The following is a 19,407-nucleotide window of genomic DNA, read 5'->3' as shown; positions in this document are numbered from 1 at the left end:
CACATGCACCAACCGATTCAGGACAGCTTCTTTTCAGCTGTTATTGGACTGTTGAATGGAATCGAGCCTCAAATAATGTAACCTGTAAGCCTCTAAGTCTTTTTGATCTGTACATCCTCTGTTTGCTGTGCCCGTACTGCTTGTAAACAAAACTTTTCACTGTATTTCAGTAAACGTCACAAAACAAATCAACCAATCAATCTAGAATGCCAGTGCTCTTCCAGACGTACAGCAGCCCCAGAGAAGACAGCCTCACTGAGCCCAGCTGAATTTTCACCATCGCCCCAGACCTCCCCCTGACTGAGGACGAATGGTCAGTCCTGAGTAAGGGGCTCACTTTTGTCCCCCTCCAGCCACACATCAACAAATACCAGTCATGTTTGGGCATAGAGCAGTTTTTCTGCTGCCTTCGCCTCCACGCTTACTTCTTTAACCGGGAGCCTAATTTCCCTTGACTGACCCCTTCACCCGCTTCCAACACAAGTCCTCCTCCTGGACACCACCCCCTGGCCTCCTACCTTCCCTCGACCTCTTCATCTCCAACTGCCGTCGAGACATCAATGGCCTCAACCTTTCCACCCCTCTCATCCACTCCAACCCTCAGAACGTGCAGCCCTCCGCTCCCTCTGCTCCAATCCCAACCTCACTATCAAACCCGCAGACAAGGGGGGCGCAGTTGTAGTATGGCACACTGACCTTTACATTGCTGAGGCCAGACGCCAACTCTCGGACACCTCCTCCTACTGCTTACTGGATCATGACCCCACCCCGAACACCAAACCATCATCTCCCAAACCATCCACAACCTCATCACATCAGGTGACCTCCCACCCACAACCTCTAACCTCACTGTTCCCAAACCCCGCATTGCCCGCTTCTATCTACTTCCCAAAATCCACAAACCCACCGGCCCTGGTCGACCAATTGTCTCCACCTGCTCCTGCCCCACCGAACTCACCTCCACCTGTCTGAACGCCATTTTCTCCCCCTTGGTCCAGGAACTCCCTACCTACATCTGTGACACCACCTCCTCCAGAACCTCCAATTGCCCGGTCCCCAATACCTCATTTTCACCATGGACCGTCCAGTCCCTATACACCTACATTCCCCATGCAGATGGCCTAAAGGCCATCCGCTTCTTCCTGTCCAGCTGGCCAAACCAGTCCCCCTCCACCGACACCCTCATCCGCCTATCCGAACTCATTCTTACCCTCAACAACTTCTCTTTCGATTCCTCCCATTTCCTACAGACAAAGGAGATGGCCATGGGCACCCGCATGGGCCCAAGCTATGCCTGCCTCTTTGTAGGTTACATGGAACAGTCCCTCTTCCATACCTACACTGGCCCTAAGCCCCACCTCTTCCTCTGTTACATTGATGACTGTATCGTCTCCGCCTTGTGCTCCCAAGAGGGCCTCAAACAGTTCATCCACTTCAGCAACGCCTTCCACCCCAAACTTAACTTCAAATGGACCATTTCTAATACCTCTCTCCCCTTTCTGGATGTCTCTGTCTCCATCTCTGGCAACCACCTAGAAACTGATATCCATTTCAAGCCCACCGACTCCCACAGCTATCTAGAATACACCTCCTCCCACCCACTTTCGTGCAAAAATTCCATCTTCTATTCCCAATTCCTTCGCCTCCACCGCATCTGCTCCCAGGATGAGGCATTCTACTCCCGTGCATCTCAGCTGTCCTCGTTCTTCAAGGGCCGCAACTTCTCCCTGCAGTGGTCGAGAATGCCCTCAACCGTGTCTCCCGCATTTCCTGCTACTCATCCCTCACACCCCATCCCCACAATAACCGCCAAAAGGGAATATCCCTTGTCCTCACGTACCACATACCTCACTGAAACCAGAACATCTGGAGAAAGCCCACTAAGACACGGGGAGAATATGCAAACTCCACATAGACAGTTACCCAAGGGTGGAATCGAACCCAGATCCCTGGTGCTGTGATGCAGGATTGCTAACCATTCAATCAGGCTGCCTACTATTTTTCTAATTTATTTTTCTAATTTATTCCTATGATTTTGTGCTTTCATATCTAAGATGCTGCAAAGCTTTGTAATGCTGGTCTTTTTATTTCATTGTTTTCCTAAGAGCTTGTGCTTAAGAATCTGTACCAAGGTGTGTTTGTGCCTAAGATAACAAAGTGTAGAGCTGGATGAACACAGCAGGCCAAGCAGTATCTCAGGAGCACAAATGCTGACATTTCGGGCCTAGACCCTTCATCAGAGAGCTCCTGAGATGCTGCTGGGCCTGCTGTGTTCATCCAGCTCCAGACTTTGTTATCTTGGATTCTCCAGCATCTGTAGTTCCCATTATCTCTGTGTTTGTACCCAAGTTGGCACAGTAAGTGCACGTTCTAAACTTTTTGCTGTACTCACGTAAATACGTAACAATAAAGCTAATTCTAAATTCTAGAGCCTGTATGAGAGAAGACAGGGAATTAATGTCTAAAAGGGATAGAAGTTTGTGCAAACAACAATGAACTAGCACACTGGTGTTAATGCCCGAGCAGTGCAGCACAGTACAATGAAGTTTAAAGGGTTGGTTGATCATTGAGGCCTCCCATTTCCATGAGTGCACGTGCTCTTCTCTAGCCAAATCCAGCATTTTCTCCTTGTAGGGAGTGAGGAGCCTGATGTCCATCACTTCCCTTCAGAGAGTGAGTATGAAGCACCTGAGAACAGGACGGGTTAGTAACCTCTGAGGTGAGAACAGTTGAGTGGATATGATAAAATACTGAGAGTCGTAGTCCATAAGCCTTGGGGAGAGACATGTCCAGGGACATTTAGAGTAAGGAATTACCCTGTGAATGCAAAATAGCAGAGAGAAGATTATAGCTGTTATCCTTGCAGATCATTTGCTCTTGTCATGCACTACAGTAGGTTCTGTTTCAACTGAGACACCACACTGATCAAGGCTACAGTCTGTGTCTAGGCTGCCATGGTCTGGTGTTGTGGTTTCCTGTGGTGGTCAGCTGGAAACATAACTGCCTTTTGCTCTATCACTGTCTCCACCAACATTTCCAGGTCTTTGTCCGTGAAGCAGGAAGTGATATTTCCTTTCCTCTGGGCCATGTCCTCAACGATAACAATGAAGCACCACAGGATGATGTGCTCAGCCTAGTTTGCAGTATCAGATGTGGTATGAAGCTACAGTATGAATGCAGGAATATCCCAAGGTTGCTGAGCACTTTTACCTCTCTGATTTGACTTCCTGAGAAAGGTACCTCAGAGCCTCATTGACTCATCAGTAAGGTGAAAAATGGAAAATTGCAAGAGAAAAGTTACCCTGAGCTGAGGTGTCCTAGATGCCATGATTTCATTGAATCAATGCTTCAGCTGAAATTAGTAAAATTCCATTCTATGTAAAAGCAAGTGCTCATAATTCTGAAAGTCTCACATCATTACAAGTCAAATTAGACATTGTGTATTTGTGAAACATACTTAATCTGTATCATATGGCCTTGAATTTATATAGATGTATTTAAGTAAATTGCTACCCTCCTCTCTGATGAAGGGTCTAGGCCCGAAATGTCAGCTTTTGTGCTCCTGAGATGCTGCTTGGCCTGCTGTGTTCATCCAGCTCCACACTTTGTTATCTCTGCTACAAGATTTTTTCACATCTGAATATTGTAAATATTTAACTTCTGGAGTGTGTTTTCTCATTAAAAGTCAACAACTATTATGTTGAGTTGTACGGGACTTTGGTAAGATCACAGTGTTCAATTTTGTTCACCACACTATTAGGAAAGATGTGATTGAACTGGAGGAGATGCAAAGGAGGTTCACCTGGCATGGAGCAGTTATGGAGTCATAGAATTATACAGCACGGAAACAGGCCCTTCTGTCCACCTCATCCATGATGACCAGGCTTCCTATCCTGAACTAGTCCCATTTGCCTGTATTTGGTCCATATCCCCTTAAAAATTTCTTATCCATATACTTATCTGAATGTCTGTTAAATGTTTTAATTTTTACTCATCTCTACAACTTCCTATTGCAGCTTGTTCCATGACTCACTACCCTCTCTGTGAAAAAACTGCCCCTCGGGGTCCCTGTTAAATCATTCCCCTCTCACCTTAAACCTACGCCCTCTAGTTTTGGACTCCCCTACCGTGGGAAAAAGACCTTGGCTATTCATATAATCATATTCCCCTCATGATTTTATAAACGTCTATAAGGTCAATCCTAGTCTCTGACCATCCAGGAGAAAAAGTTCCAACCTGTCAAGCCTCTCTTTATAACTCAAACTCTCCATTCCCAGTAACATTGTTGTAAATCGTTTTTTGTATCTTTTCCAGTTAAGAGATGTCCTTCCGAAGTAGGGAAACCAGAATTGCATGCAATACTCTGAATGTAGCCTTACCAATGTCTTGTACAGCCGAAACATGACGTCCCAACTGCTGTACTCAGTGCTCTGACTGACAAAGGCAAGCATGCCAAATGCCTTCTTCACCACCCTGTCTACTTGTGATGCTACTTTCAAGGAACTATGTGCCTGCATCTCTAGATCTCTCTATTCTACAACACTATCCAGGGACCTATCATTAACTATGTAGTTTGGCTATGAAAATTGGCTGAAAAAACACAGGCTGTTTTCTTTGGACATAGAAGACTGAGAGGGAAGTCAGCTGAGGTGCCTAAGATTATGAGGAATATGGACAGGATAAAAGTAGGCATGGATATAAAACCATGCAATTCCTGCAACCGCTGGAAGTGCTACACTTGCCCCAACATCTCCTCCCTCACCCCTATCCCAGGCCCCAAGATGACTTTCCACATTAAGCAGAGGTTCACCTGCACATCTGCCAATGTGGTATACTGCATCCACTGTACCCGATGTGGCTTCCTCTACATTGGGGAAACCAAGCGGAGGCTTGGGGACTGCTTTGCAGAACACCTCCGCTCGGTTCGCAATAAACAACTGCACCTCCCAGTAGCAAACCATTTCAACTCCCCCTCCCATTCTTTAGATGACATGTCCATCATGGGCCTCCTGCAGTGCCACAATGATGCCACCCGAAGGTTGCAGGAACAGCAACTCATATTCCGCTTGGGAACCCTGCAGCCATATGGTATCAATGTGGACTTCACCAGCTTCAAAATCTCCCCTTCCCCCACTGCATCCCAAAACTAGCCCAGTTCATCTCCTCCACCCACTGCATCCCAAAACCAGTCCAACCTGCCTCTGCCTCCCTAACCTGTTCTTCCTCTCACCCATCCCTTCCTCCCACCCCAAGCCGCACCTCCATCTCCTACCTACTAACCTTATCCCACCTCCTTTACCTGTCCGTCTTCCCTGGACTGAACTATCCCCACCCTACCTCCCCACCTATACTCTCCTCTCCACCTATCTTCTTTTCTCTCCATCTTCGGTCCGCCTCCCCCTCTCTCCCTATTTATTCCAGAACCCTCACCCCATTCCCCTCTCTGATGAAGGGTCTAGGCCCGAAATGTCAGCTTTTGTGCTCCTGAGATGCTGCTTGGCCTGCTGTGTTCATCCAGCCTCACATTTCATTATCATGGATATAAAACTGCTGCTCCCCTTAATCAATGGGTCCAACAACGAGGAGGCATAATTTAACATGAAAGCCAGGAGGCTTAGAGGGGATATGAGGATTTTTTTCACTCAGAGGGTGGTGGGAATCTGGAATACATTGTTTGGGAAGCTGGTTGAAGCAGGAAATCTCACAGCTTTAAAAGTATACTTGGATAGACCCTTGAAATATCATGATATTCGCGGCTTCATGCTAAATGCTGGAAAGCAAAACTAGTCTATATTTAGAGTAGATTTTTATTTGTGCAGATCTAATGGGCCAAAGGACCTCTTCTGTATGATTCTGTAATATTCTAATGCATCCAAAATGTGGTAGGTTTAACCAAAAGGATTTAAATTAAAACAAAGGATAGCTTAACTCTGAAAATGTATGTTAATATGAAACTTGTACAATATAATTCAAAACGAAAATAGATAAAAATATTTTTGCACACAAATCATTTTTCTGATATCACTTGAGTAAATCACCATTCAATGTGGAAGTGTTTGCCTCTATTTGAATAATAATTATGCTTTCATTAATACAACTTTGTTTATTTGGATGCTTATTCTATTTTATTGCATATTTGGATATTTATTACGTGAGTCCGCTAGTGATTTCTGAAAAATTGAAAATGTTTAACTGAATTTGATGTTTGGAAGATTATGTAAATTGATTTGAGATAACATTATTCAAATTATTCAGGTAACATAATACAATTCTTAGTATCAATGAGATTGTTGCGCTGACAAAATGAAAATTTAAGTATGTAAGTGCGCATCCTATTTAATAGTTGTCTCAGTGATTTTTATGACAAAGCACAAATGTACATCACTTTACGCAATTAGTTATTGACAGGTGCAGTAGCATTGCATTTTCTCTGTCCTCAGAACATACTGCACAAAAGGTTCCCATTGATTCTTAGCTGTCCAGAGCGAGAAAAGCTTTAATGTGGATTAAAACTGAATTCAGTGGTTTAAGTGGACAACTTCCCGAATGTTTTGTGTTTGTGCAGAGCCTTGTCAGAGATTTACCCAATATATTAAAAACAAGTTTATCCGTGTATCACCATTTTTATGCATCCTTCTACTGTCCTCTTATAAATGAAAATTGCTATCAAATCTATTCTCTGTAACTAAGTACCTTAGGATCAGGTTTTAGAGAGCTAATCAATAGCAACAAGAGATTGTAATTTTGCTCAACTATGTCTTTGATTTTCAGATTTGATCTCAAAATGTACTCAACTGTTCACATCAATTATTGACAGTAGTGCTTGTAGATCATTAAAATAATAAACTTATTTGAACAGGAAGATGAGTTCTTAATTTACTACAATGTCCCAGGGATGGAAAACTATTGCTCTAAGGAGAAATATCACTAGAACAGAAGGGTACAGATTATTTAATAGAGGCTTTTAAAATGCTAAGGGACTTTGCCATTGTGTCTAAACAAATGTAATATCCTTTGGTTTTAGTGTCAACGCCAATGTTTGGTGGCCCCCAAATGACGTTATCATTCTTTGTGTTAGCATGATTCCAACCAGCACAGATTTATCCCACAGATTCCCAATGGTCTCTATTTTTCAAGGATTCCAAAATTCAATTAAATATTACAGTGATTAATTAAGATCAGTTGTCTAACATTGCAAAATAAAAACCAAGAGAACTGTGGATGCTGTAAATCAGGGACAAAATCAGAAGTTGCTGGAAGCGCAGCAGGCCTGGCAGCATCTGTGAAGAAAAAAATTAGAGTTCACATTTTGGGTCCAGTTACCCTTCCTCAGAACACATCTGGAACTAAGTGGTCTAATGGAACCTATCAGTGAGGAGGTTGTTGCTAACTGTTAGACGTTAACATTTCCATCACTTTGCTTATGTTTGAGAGGAGGCTGATGGGGTAGTAATTGACCAGGTTAGAATAACCCAATATTTTATGAATCATACATTCCTGGAAAAGTTTCCACATCCATGGGATATGAGAGGGCAAGTCCAAGGTTTGTTACTCATCCCTAATTGTCCTTGAGAAGGTTTTGGCAAGCAATATTCTTTAAATGCAGGAGATAGTATGCCCAAAGTATAGTTAGGCATTCCAGGATTTTGACTCAATGACAAGGAAGGAATGGTGATATAGCTCTAAGCCAGGATATATTATGTTTTGTACAGGAACTCACAAGTAGTGGTCTTTCTATGTGTCTGCTGTCCTTGTCCTTCCAGTTGAGAGGTGTCTCATGTTTGTTGATTCAGGTAGGTACCAATGTGGTAGCTATATGGTGGGACAGCTTGACGAGAGGTGCTTTGTTGCATCTCACAGTGAGTATGTCAGAATGCCTTTAGGAGACATTCTCGTGTTATCATTACTTTTATAGTATATGATCTGAGGATACAAACATCTCAGGTGTCATCTTACATGGATCACTGGAAGATGCCATGCTGTTTGAATCATGCTCTTCTGCTGTAAGGCGAATAGTCTAATAGTAGAGCATACATGTGTTCTGTGCATGCAATAATTTCATATAGTAGCTGGCAGTGAAAAATATCTGCTGGCTGTTCAATACCACAATATTCACACCCAGTTTGTCATGTTACAACAGATAACAGAGACGCATAAAAGCAAAATACTACAGACATTAGAAATCTGAAATAAAACCAAAATATACTGAAGAAACTCTGCAGAGGTTGTGGAGAGAGAAACAGAGGTAAAGTCTTGAGCCAAGTACAACTCTTCTTCATAGCAGAAAACAAAACACCAGACAAAACCCACATCAAGGACAAGATAACAAAATGTGAAGCTGGATGAACACAGCAGGCCAAGCAACATCTTCAGATGCTGCTTGGCCTGCTGTGTTCATCCAGCTTCACACTTTGTTAGCTTGGATTCTCCAGCATCTGCAGTTCCCATTATTTCAAGGACAAGACTTCAGCACTTCAACCGGGATGTGCCAGGCACCTACAGCCTTTATTAAGGAATCCTCTGAAGCCCATTGTAAAGCATTGGTATTGTGCTCCTGGCAATGCATTGTAATGAACATTTGAATAGGTTAGGCAGAGAAATCTTGACTTCACATGAGTTTTTTGTAGTATTTGGGGAAAAAAAGCTAACTTAACAACAATTATAAATACATTTTAGTAATTTTAACCTTGAGAAAAATGTTTCAGACTACATGCATCTTCTGTCAGAAGTAGTATTACATAATTCAATCTAAGAAGCTTTGAAAATATTGGTTCTTTCAGTTTTCTAACTTGGATATAAGATGTGTTTCCCTTTAAACATATGAATCAGGAGCAAAATACATTAAAAAATCTGCTAAATCTCTAAATCTTTGTCACAATTTTAAAAATCATCAGAAGTGTGCCTGCACAAGTTCATGAGATTTATTTTGCCTTTGCAGGCACATTCTAAAATCAAATGATCTAATAATTTCCATTCTGTTGAACAAAAAATAGTTTACTCATCCATGTAAATACAAGGCTAAACCTGGTTATATGGCTCAGTGGCTGGAAATATAATGCTTTGCACCTCTTAGCATGGCTCTCTACTATTTTTTATCTGACCATAAAATGGCATATATCTGCTGAGAATGCCTGATGAATTTCATGTGTCTAGGAAAATGCCTTCCTTAGCTTTTTTTTAAAATTAGTAACCACTCAATAAATATTTTTACTTGGCAATTTTATTTAATGTACTCAGATAGGAAAGATATTTAGTTAAGCACTGTATCAGACAACAAATTCCTCACATTTGTAACTTTCGTTGAGGTGCACAGAAGATGAAACAATCATAAGGAACATACAAACATGAGTGGGCCATTCAGCCCATTGAACGTGGCCACTATTCAGTACAATAATAGCTGATTGAATACTTCACTACCTTTTATTCCCCCATCCCAGTTACTCTGTATGATACTGGTAATTAAACTCTGTTTTAAAAATACTCAAAGACTAACATTTCACAGCCCTGTACAGTAGACAATTTCAAATGTCCACAATTCCCTTCTTATTAAATTTTGCTCTCTGGTTTTAGGCTTGTCAATCAGGCAAAACATCATATCTCCATCTACCCTTTCCCACCTTTTTTAAATATTTTGTAGGTTTCAATAAGAGCACCTTTCGTTCTTCGAAACTACAGAGCACACAAGTCTAGGATACCCAATCTCTCTTTGCAAGACAGTCTTGTCATTTTTGGAAAAGTGAACCTTGCCTCCCTCCATGACAATAATATCATTCCCAAGATAGAGAGATCAAAGTACTCAGCACTTCGGGGCATTCTAATCAGGCTCCTACACAACTGAAGTAAGACTTCACGACCTTGTATTCAAATCTTTTGGTGATGAAGGTGAATATTTCATTCGCTTTCCATTAGCTTGCTGCACCTTCATGTTAACCTTCATTGTCTTAATGACAAGGACACTAAGCTCCCTTTTTATTTCTATGCTTTTCAACTTCTACCATTTAAGAAATACTCAACACATCTTTAATGTCATAGGGTAACTTAATTCATATGTTACTTATCAATTAAAGTGCATAAGAACATTGAGTAATTGAGACCAAGCTAAGACCCAGAGTCTGTTTCATAGTGCATCTGCACTCTATACACAACATACGACAACACCTTCTGGTCACCAACCATTTTCATTACCCCTCCCACTCCTTGGATAACGTGCAGTTATTTGCTTCAATTTCACTTTCACTGACGTTTGATTCATATTTGCAGTTCAGAGTCACTGTCGTTGCTACTCTCTGCCTTGTGCTGATTCTCTGAAATGAGCTATTTGCCACAAAGTAGTTAGCCATTCATAGTCTTGGGTAAAGGAAAGCATTGATATGAACAATCTAACATGCACTGGCAATAGATGATATGGTGTTCTGTGATTAAATGTGAATTGTTGACCAATGAACACCTGCTATTAAATAATATGTACATTTGCAAAACAATAGTGACAGTTTAAAGACTTTGAGGATGACTGGAGTAGAATGGAAATTTATGAATGTTGCAGTACATATTTCATAGACAGAAAGTGAATGCTGATCATGAGATATGTCATCAAACAATGGAACTCAAATAAAAGTATTGTTGTTCATAGGAGGTTATAGAAGGGTGCAAGCAAGAAAGAAATACAAAACCGTTCCTTCGTGGCATATACTGGCCAAACCAACAATGTCCAAGGCTATTCTGGACTGAGCCTTGGGAAATGTAAAGGTATTTAAAATAAAGTTTAAGCTGGCAAAATTGTAGAAACCAATGCTTTGGCTCCACCAGGTAAAATGCTTTTCATAATGCTTCATCACAAATTACACTAACAAGACAATGAGAGTGCAATGCATTACACTTCCAATAAGTTGTTGGACACAGGCTTATACTGAGCACAGAATGAATATCCTTCTAAATGGCAAGACACAGAGAGGCACAGTAAAAATAGTTAATTAATTTCACAGATTGATTTAACATTCATTGTTACGGTTGACTTGGATTTAAACAAGTGCTGCAGTAATATATCTTCTTCGTGACTAGTTAACAGTAAATTTAGAAGGTCATGCAATAAGAAATGATATTCTGCTGATGCCAGTGAAAATGACTGCAAAATATCTTCCATGCTATCCTTCTGTTTCAAACACCAAAACATATCATTGTTACCTTGAGAAAACAGCTGTCATGTTTCATTTCTCTCAGTATAACAACAGCACTGGGTGCAAAACAGGAGCTATTTGTTACTGCAAGAAATCCTAACACCTGGCAGCCATCAACTGTTCTGCAGCATCTCTTTGAACATTTTTTGGTTGACGTATTTTTAAGAATAGTGAAACTTTTTGCTGCATGAATGCCATGATGGAAAGTCATATCCCAAGATACTACAAAACAACAGGCACCTCAACCATTTGTTTTTGTGAAGACTCTCCTTATCAGTTATCTCCAAGATCGACATTTGCAGAGGGCAATCTATTTTGCAAGACGTCAGAGTTTAGAGTCAGAGAGTTGTACAGCACAGAAGCAGACTCTTCAATGCAACTTGTCCATGCCAACCAGATATTCCAAACTTATTTAGTTCCATTTGCCAGCATTTGGCCCATATCCCTCTAAAACCTTTCTCTTCATATATCCATCCAGATGCTTTTAAAATGTCATAAATGCATCCACTCCACAACTTCCTCTGGCAGCTTGTTCCATACATCTTTCATAAATCTCTCCCCTCTCACCTTAAAACTATGCCCTCTAGGTTTGGGCACCTCTACCCTGGGGGAAAAAAAAACTTTGGCTAATATCACGCCTGGAAGCATGCAGTCCTCAAATTGGACAACTCTCTCACAATCCATCTACTCCCCAAGCCCCATAAAGTCTACCTCATGGCCAGATATAGAATTGAGCCTTCATGCCCTCATGGTACATTGTCGTATTACCATGTCCATTCACATACAATACACAGGATAGAAGCAATGAAACCTGTAGTGACATTCACATATATTAAAAAATAGTTTAAAAAAAAGATTAATTCCTAACTTTCAAAAATGTTTGTAAACACTGTGTTAAAAAATCCATGCATTTCAAATAAATGAAATCCAGACTTTTTAAAATTTCAAACACCTGAAGCTGTGAGACACTTGAAATCATTTCACCTTATGCAAACAAACATTTTGAACTTGATTGACATCAGAAAGTCAGAACTGTCAATCATACAGCGGTGCAGGCATTTCAGCTCTCTAATTGATGCTTGGGCTTTTAGCCAAGCTTCAACATAGATTGTCATCTAAAAACGTGGACAGCCCAGCAAAAGAAATATCATGCTGAATATAAATTTGTATATTAAATTCTCTTTAAGTTGTTCTAAGCATTGAGGCCAAGATCATAAGTTTCATTCTTATTTAATCATGGCATGTTGCATATTGAAAATACTTACAAAATTCAGGCTGCAGGTTAATATTTGTGTTGTAGCCTACTTTAAAGTTTAGATTACATTTACTTGTCAAGAGCAGGTGATGGCCTAGTGGTTTTATTGCTGGGCTTAATATTCCAAAGACCCAGATAATGTTCTGGAGACCTGGGTTCAAATCCCACCAGAGCTACCGATGGGATTTTAATTCAGTTAAATTAAAATATGCAATTAAAGGCCGAATGATGACTATAAATCCACTGCAAATTTCGGAAAAACCCGTCTGGTTAACTACTGCCTGTTAGGGAAGGAAACATGAGTAAAGGAAGCATCCTTATTTGGTCTGACATACCTGTGATTCTAGATGCACAGTAATGTGGTTGACTCTTAACTGCCCTTTGGGCAATTAGGGATGGCATTAAATGCTGACCTGGCCGGTGATGCTCAAATCATATTGAATGTGAAGAAAGGAAAGTCAGCTTTTCCGAGGAGCAGGAATTTCATGGAGGTTGTAAAATAAGAAGGGCCAGAATGGGGAAGGAAGGGAGCTCTCGATTTCTGAGTGGAGGTTCTGATCAGGGTTCCTTCAGAACGTGGTGCTGTACTTCCATTTAGACAGTTCATCCATAGCGCAGAATGGTGACTCCTTTTACAGCAGGCAGCTCCTGTTTTCATAATTTTAAAGGTCCTTACAGGAACTGTGACAACTGCTGTCCAAAAGTAAATATAGAAGGCAAGTGTGATGTGAGGGCGCTGGGAGGATGAGAATGCAGTAAGATGCCAGGTTTTGTGAATGTCAGCTTGGTAGGGCACTATATGCGTATGAGGTAGGTTTTCAAGTAATTAGGGTGCTCGGTGGGAAGGAGTAGGGTGCCAAGGTTGGATGTCAAATGAGTAGGGCAGAGGGTGCCAGGTTGGTAAGGGTGTCAGCCGGGAAGAGGATATAGCACCAGGGTGGAAAGTGGCAATGGATGCAGGTAAGTGATGAAGTGTTTAAGATCAGGAGGCTGGGAGAAAATCAGGTTTACTGGGACGCACAGTGGCTGCATGTTATATCTGGAGGTGGAAAGTTGAGGGGGTTATGGATCTGCAACAGGGATTTGGGTTAGTTTGGGCCAGGGAGCACTGATCCAGGTCAGATCTAGTAGTGGGGGTGGGATGGGGGATTGAATCACTTCTGGCCCAACAATAGAGCTAGGTAGTAAATTAGATTCAGCGATAAAAGGAGTAGTGTTGTTTGGAAGTAGAGTCAGTTAAGGTTCACCCTAGCAGGAAGGTGGGTCAAGTCTGGAGTACGGGATCAGGTCAAGGCTAATGACAGAAGAAATGGAGTTTGAAGCAGTATTGGGTAGAGGGTTCAGGTGCCACGGTTTGGTATTGGGGCAGGATCTGGGTGGTGTATGAAGCATGTATGAGGTCTGTTGTATAATTACTGATGAGTTTGATTATGTATTTAGAATCTAATATTTCCTGAACAGCAGCTGTGCTTATTTTCACCAGAAGCCTCCAATTTAAAGGGAAATGTTCAGTGGGGTATAGCATAGAGAAATTGCCCAGTGGAATCTTCAATTTCCCAGGCAATTCCTTTGGAGTATGCTATGACGTGGATCTCACAAATTCTAAAGCACAACTCCTATCAATGCTGGAAGAACAACTACCTGGCCATCCAGGCTAATGTAACAACCATCAATGGATTTTCACTGATTTAGGTAAGAAGCCTCATGGCAAAAATGGTTAAGAAAATGACAAAACAGCCCAGAGTTTGTAATCAGTGACTTCCAAATGAGTCTCTCTGAAAGATCTAGTGATAATTGGTAAGGATTTCACTCCTATAGTTATACAGTTGTACTGTAACTAATTGCGTTTCTTTCTCTGGTTCCTTTATAGCATGGATCTAGAGAGATATCATCACATTTTCTGGGCTGCAGAGTGAATGATTTTCACGGACACTCAAATAGTAAACAAAAAGTAGCAAAATAAAACCAATGTCTTACATATATAGAATAAATGAATGATTGGAAATTATTTAGAAACATTTCATCTTGTAATGCACTAATTAATTTTTAACAGTTCTCAATGGCTGCTGAATTTTTTTCAGGACTTATTCCATTGCTCATCATTATTTTGTTAGTCACACCCTCTTAAAAATGCACACAGCTGATTGAACAAGTTAGAACTTTTAAGAGACTTCTCATGATTATTCAGGAGCAGTAATATTAAAATGGGGTAAATCCTGCCACTGAACTCAATGGTGTCAAGGACAATTCTAGATGGGCATACTTGGCCTACACTCTGCAGCTAGCAGTAGGTAGAATTGTTCCTCATACCTTTCCAATTGGCGGCAATACCATGAGTGAAGGTCAAAAACTAACCAAAGTGTTAGTATTAAAGTCTGAGAGTAAATGCACAAAAAAATTCTCAAAGTGTTAAAACTGAAAACTGACAGCTATGAAGGTTAGTAGGGATTGCAGAACTTTTATCAAGTTTGGGTAATATTAACTGCTAGTCATGGGGTGATTAAAAACAATCTGTGCAGAGTACAATATTTAAACACTTAAAAACAAACATATATTTTAACTTGTATTCTTGCTCTGTCCCGAGAGGGACCTGTCATGCAAGTTGGATAAGCTTTCTGGAGGTAGTTTATACACAGTTTAACTAGCTCAGCTAATGGATGTTATTTGATAGTTTTAAGACCTTGCAGCAACTTTATGATGATGTCACAGAGCATTTTTCTGATGTGCATAAATATTAATTGTGGACAAATTTATTTTGATACGAAGTAGATGGATTGACGATGCAAGATCAATAGAGTTCAAGTAACAGGTTCTTAACGGTGTACCGATTAATCAGAACCTGCTCAATCTCAGATTACCATGTACGATTGTGTGTTCACATACAATAAATAAAGTTCTACAGAAACCGAAGTCCAAAGACAGTACTTGACCTTGCCTGCTCCTTGACCAATCCATCTTGACCCCAAACTCTCAGCCGGTAGACTGCTCTTTGGACACTTTAACCAGGTTATGCATGAAAAACACTTTACTCAAGTGATCCTGAAAGTGGGACGGACAAAGAGACATAGAATTCAGTTTTTGGTTCAACTTGGTCTTATTTACAACCCTTATTAAAAACACCATGTGTGCATTTCCCAAATTCACACTCTACTTATTCTCTATCTAACTCTATCTGTTTGAGAAAGGGCATTGCCCAAATGTTCGAGATGGGTTGTTGGAATCTCCTTACTCTCTGACATATGGCTGGCTCTCTTTCATGAAATTGGGTCTTACAGGGTCAGGGCAAATCTTCTCCTGGATTCTCCTGGTCTGTATAGTCTTCTGTCCTGAGTCTTTCTCTGAGTCTTCATTCAGGGAGTGACTTCTAGGTTGGTATTTTTATCCTTCCATGCCCTGGACCCTGCAAAATGGTCTGGGGTCTTTGGCTAATGGGATATGAGCAGGGTTCAAATCATCAAATGGGCTTATGCCACCCATCACTTTTGCCATGTAGGAGGAGCAAAGTGCATATCCTCAGACATTTAAGACACCTGAAAGTCTGATTGATAGTTCTCCCAACACAATCTTTGGGTTGTTTGTAACTGGTCTCCTGAGAGCCTTTGTGACCTCTTTGACCTTGGTTGACACTGTTATCTGCAGAGGATAGCTGCTGGCTGCTGTTTAATTTTGTTTGGCCCATTGATTTCACTGGCTGTGAGTCAATTTAGAATGTCCAATTTTGGATAGTGGTCACTTGGCTTTCTGCAGTCAGTATTGGGTAAACCAATATTTAGGGGCAAGCGTTAAGCAACAAGAGCTATAAAAGCCCACTAACAGCTAAGGGAAAAATCTGCAGCAACCACCCCCAAAACAAAGCTAATAGTGGACACTTGGGAGGACTAGACCAAGAAGCTAGCAATGCTGCAGTGAGTAACTGACCTCTTGGATCACCAAATTCTGTTCACCATCTAAGAGATGCAAGTAAGAAATGTGAGGGAATACTCTGACTGCCTGGGTTAATGCAGCTTCAATAATACTCAAGAAGCTTGACATCATTGAGGACAATGCAATCCTATGATTGTTGTGGATGTGATGCCATTCACTCCCTCCAACATCTACACTCTGTACTATTTGAAAAATGCATTACAGAAATTCACCAAAGGTCCTTAAGGAGTACCTTCCAAAGTCTTGAACTCTATCTCCTAGAAGAACAAAAAGAACAAGTACATGAGAACGCCTGCAAGCTCCCCTTGAAGCCACTTACCATCCTGACTTGGAAATATGTCACCATCCCCTGTGTCAAACTCTTGGAACAAAATGAACAAAGGCATCGTGTGTGCATCTGCACCAAATGTTCTACAGTGGCTCAAGAGGTAGCTCACCACCATCTTCACAAGGGCACCTAAATATGGGTAATCAATGCTGGCTCAGTCAGAGAAGCTCTATATCCTCTGAATGAATTAGAAAGAATCCCAAAGCAGATTCTATCTCCAAGGTAAAACTCAAAACTCTGGTTGAGAAACAAGTAAAATTTCTGGTGGCCATTTAGCAGCTGTTGCCTGTTCACTTGATGGAAAAATTATCAACAAACAAGTTAAAAAAATCTTCATTAACAAGCTTAAGGCACATTGATTGATTGAAAGAGTCAGCAATGAGAATTGTTTGAAATTCAAAGGTTCAGGGCCCAAACAGTAAATTAGTTGAATCTTTATCATTGACAGTTTGGAAAAATTGTATTCAGTAACCACAAAATGTTTAGAGCTTAATTGTGTGAAACATAGGCTTCAGAGTCAGAGAAAAAGAATCAGAATCTGATCACAGAATTTCAAATTTGGCGTAAGAATACCTCAGACACGGGAGCCATCAGTGTGAATGGCATCTTTGATACCATCAAAATGTCATCATTGTTGGAAACCATTTTGAGAGCTTTTTTTTACCCACAAACCATTCAGAAATCCTTCAGCCATCTTTCTAAAGGACTATCTTTGTTCATCTCTATGGGGATGCCATGTAACTCATCTCCTGACTCCCTGAAGTCTGCCTGGATGAATGCAGCTTCAATACTACTCAAGAAGCTTGATATCATCGAGGACAATGCAATCCTATGATTGTTGTGGATGTGATGACATTCACTCCCTCCAACATCAATACTCTGTACTATTTGCAAAATGCATTACAGAAATTCACCAAAGGTCCTTAAGGAGTACCTTCCAAAGTCTTGAACTCTATCTCCTAGAAGAACAAAAAGAACAAGTACATGAGAACGCATGCAAGCTCCCATTGAAGCCACTTACTATCCTGACTTGGAAATATATCACCATTCCCTGTGTCAAACTCTTGGAACGCCATGAATAAAGGCATTGTGTGTGCATCTGCACCAAATGTTCTACAGTGGTTCTACAAATGTTCTACAGTATCACCTGCAAGGCATAAGTCAGGAGTGATGGAATACTCCCAACCTGCCTGAATGAGTGCATCCAACTTGACACCATCCAGGAAATGTCACTTGATTGGCACAATATCTGAAAACAATCACTCCCTCCACACCGATGTTCAGTAGCAACAGTGGTCTACCATCTAAAAGTTGCATCACAGAAATTCACCAAGGCCCCTTTTGGCAGCACTTTCCATACCAAAGACTATTACCATCCAGAAAGGCAAAGTCAGCAGATACAAAGGAACATCATTAGCTAAAAGTTCCCCTCCAAGCCCTAACCATCCTGATTTGGGAATATATTTCTGTTGCTGAGTCAAAATCCTGGAATTCTGTCCCTAACGGTCTTGTGTGTCTATCTGGAGCACATGGACTGCAGTGGTTCATGAAGATAGCTCACGTCCACCTTATCAAAGGCAACTAGGGATGGACAATAAATGCTGGTCTAGCCAACATTACAGACTGCAAGTTTAGTTCTGGATTGCCATACTAAACTGCACATGCCCAACATCCTGATCTTATGGTCAGTTGCTGCATGGTAATGACAGTGAACAGTAAGCAACAGTCTGCCATCAACAGCTCTCTCTTTAACACCCAGCCACTGTAGAAATCTAGTCAAGTAGGAATAGAATGGTAAGTCATCAACATTGTCACTGCATGGTTAGCAAACATGTAGAAGTGTACAACTGGGTCAAATAGCTATAAATGTACAGGACGTGCCCTTGATTCACTTAAATAGTCTGTTTTCAAAGCAATTATGTATTTTGAAGCACTTGTAGCAGGTCCTTCAGCAAAAACACATTCAATATAAAAATACCAACATTTAAAAGCAAAGTCTATTTGTTATGCATAATATTCAAGAATTGGCCAAACGTTGCCTCCCAGCATTCCACAGGTCATGGAAAATGTGACGTATGCATATACAGTAATCGAGAGGTAGCAAGCTATACACTGAGCATGAGTTTACAAACTTTAGAACTGCTACTGCATATACCAGCTTTGAGCCATCATGTTTGTATACCCCACATTTCTTTTAGACAATAGACAATAGGTGGTGGAGTAGGCCATTCAGCCCTTCAAGCCAGCACCACCATTCATTATGATTATGGCTGATCATCCACAATCAGTATCCTGTTCCTGCCTTATCCCCAAACCCTTGATTCCACTATCTTTAAGAACTCTATCCATCTCTTTCTTGAAAGTATCCAGAAACTTGGCCTCCACTGCTTTCTGGGGCAGAGCATTCCATATATCCACCAGTCTCTGGGTGAAGAAGTTTTTCCTCAACTCTGTTCTAAATGGCCTACCCCTTATTTTTAAACTGTGTCCTCTGGTCCTGGACTCACCCATCAGCCGAAACATGCTTCCTGCCTCCAGAGTGTCGAATCCCTTCGTAATCTTGTATGCTTCAATCAGATCCCCTCTCATCCTTCTAACTCAAGTGTATACAAGCCCAGTCACTCCAATCTTTCAACATATGATAGACCTGCCATTCTGGGAATTGACCTTGTGAACCTACGCTGCACTCCCTCAATAGCTAGAATGTCCTTCCTCAAATTTGGAGA

This window comes from Stegostoma tigrinum, chromosome 7 (genome assembly GCF_030684315.1).
Source record: "Stegostoma tigrinum isolate sSteTig4 chromosome 7, sSteTig4.hap1, whole genome shotgun sequence".
In the NCBI taxonomy this organism is placed as follows: Eukaryota; Metazoa; Chordata; class Chondrichthyes; order Orectolobiformes; family Stegostomatidae; genus Stegostoma; species Stegostoma tigrinum.
Note: the sequence above shows the minus strand (reverse complement) of the source record.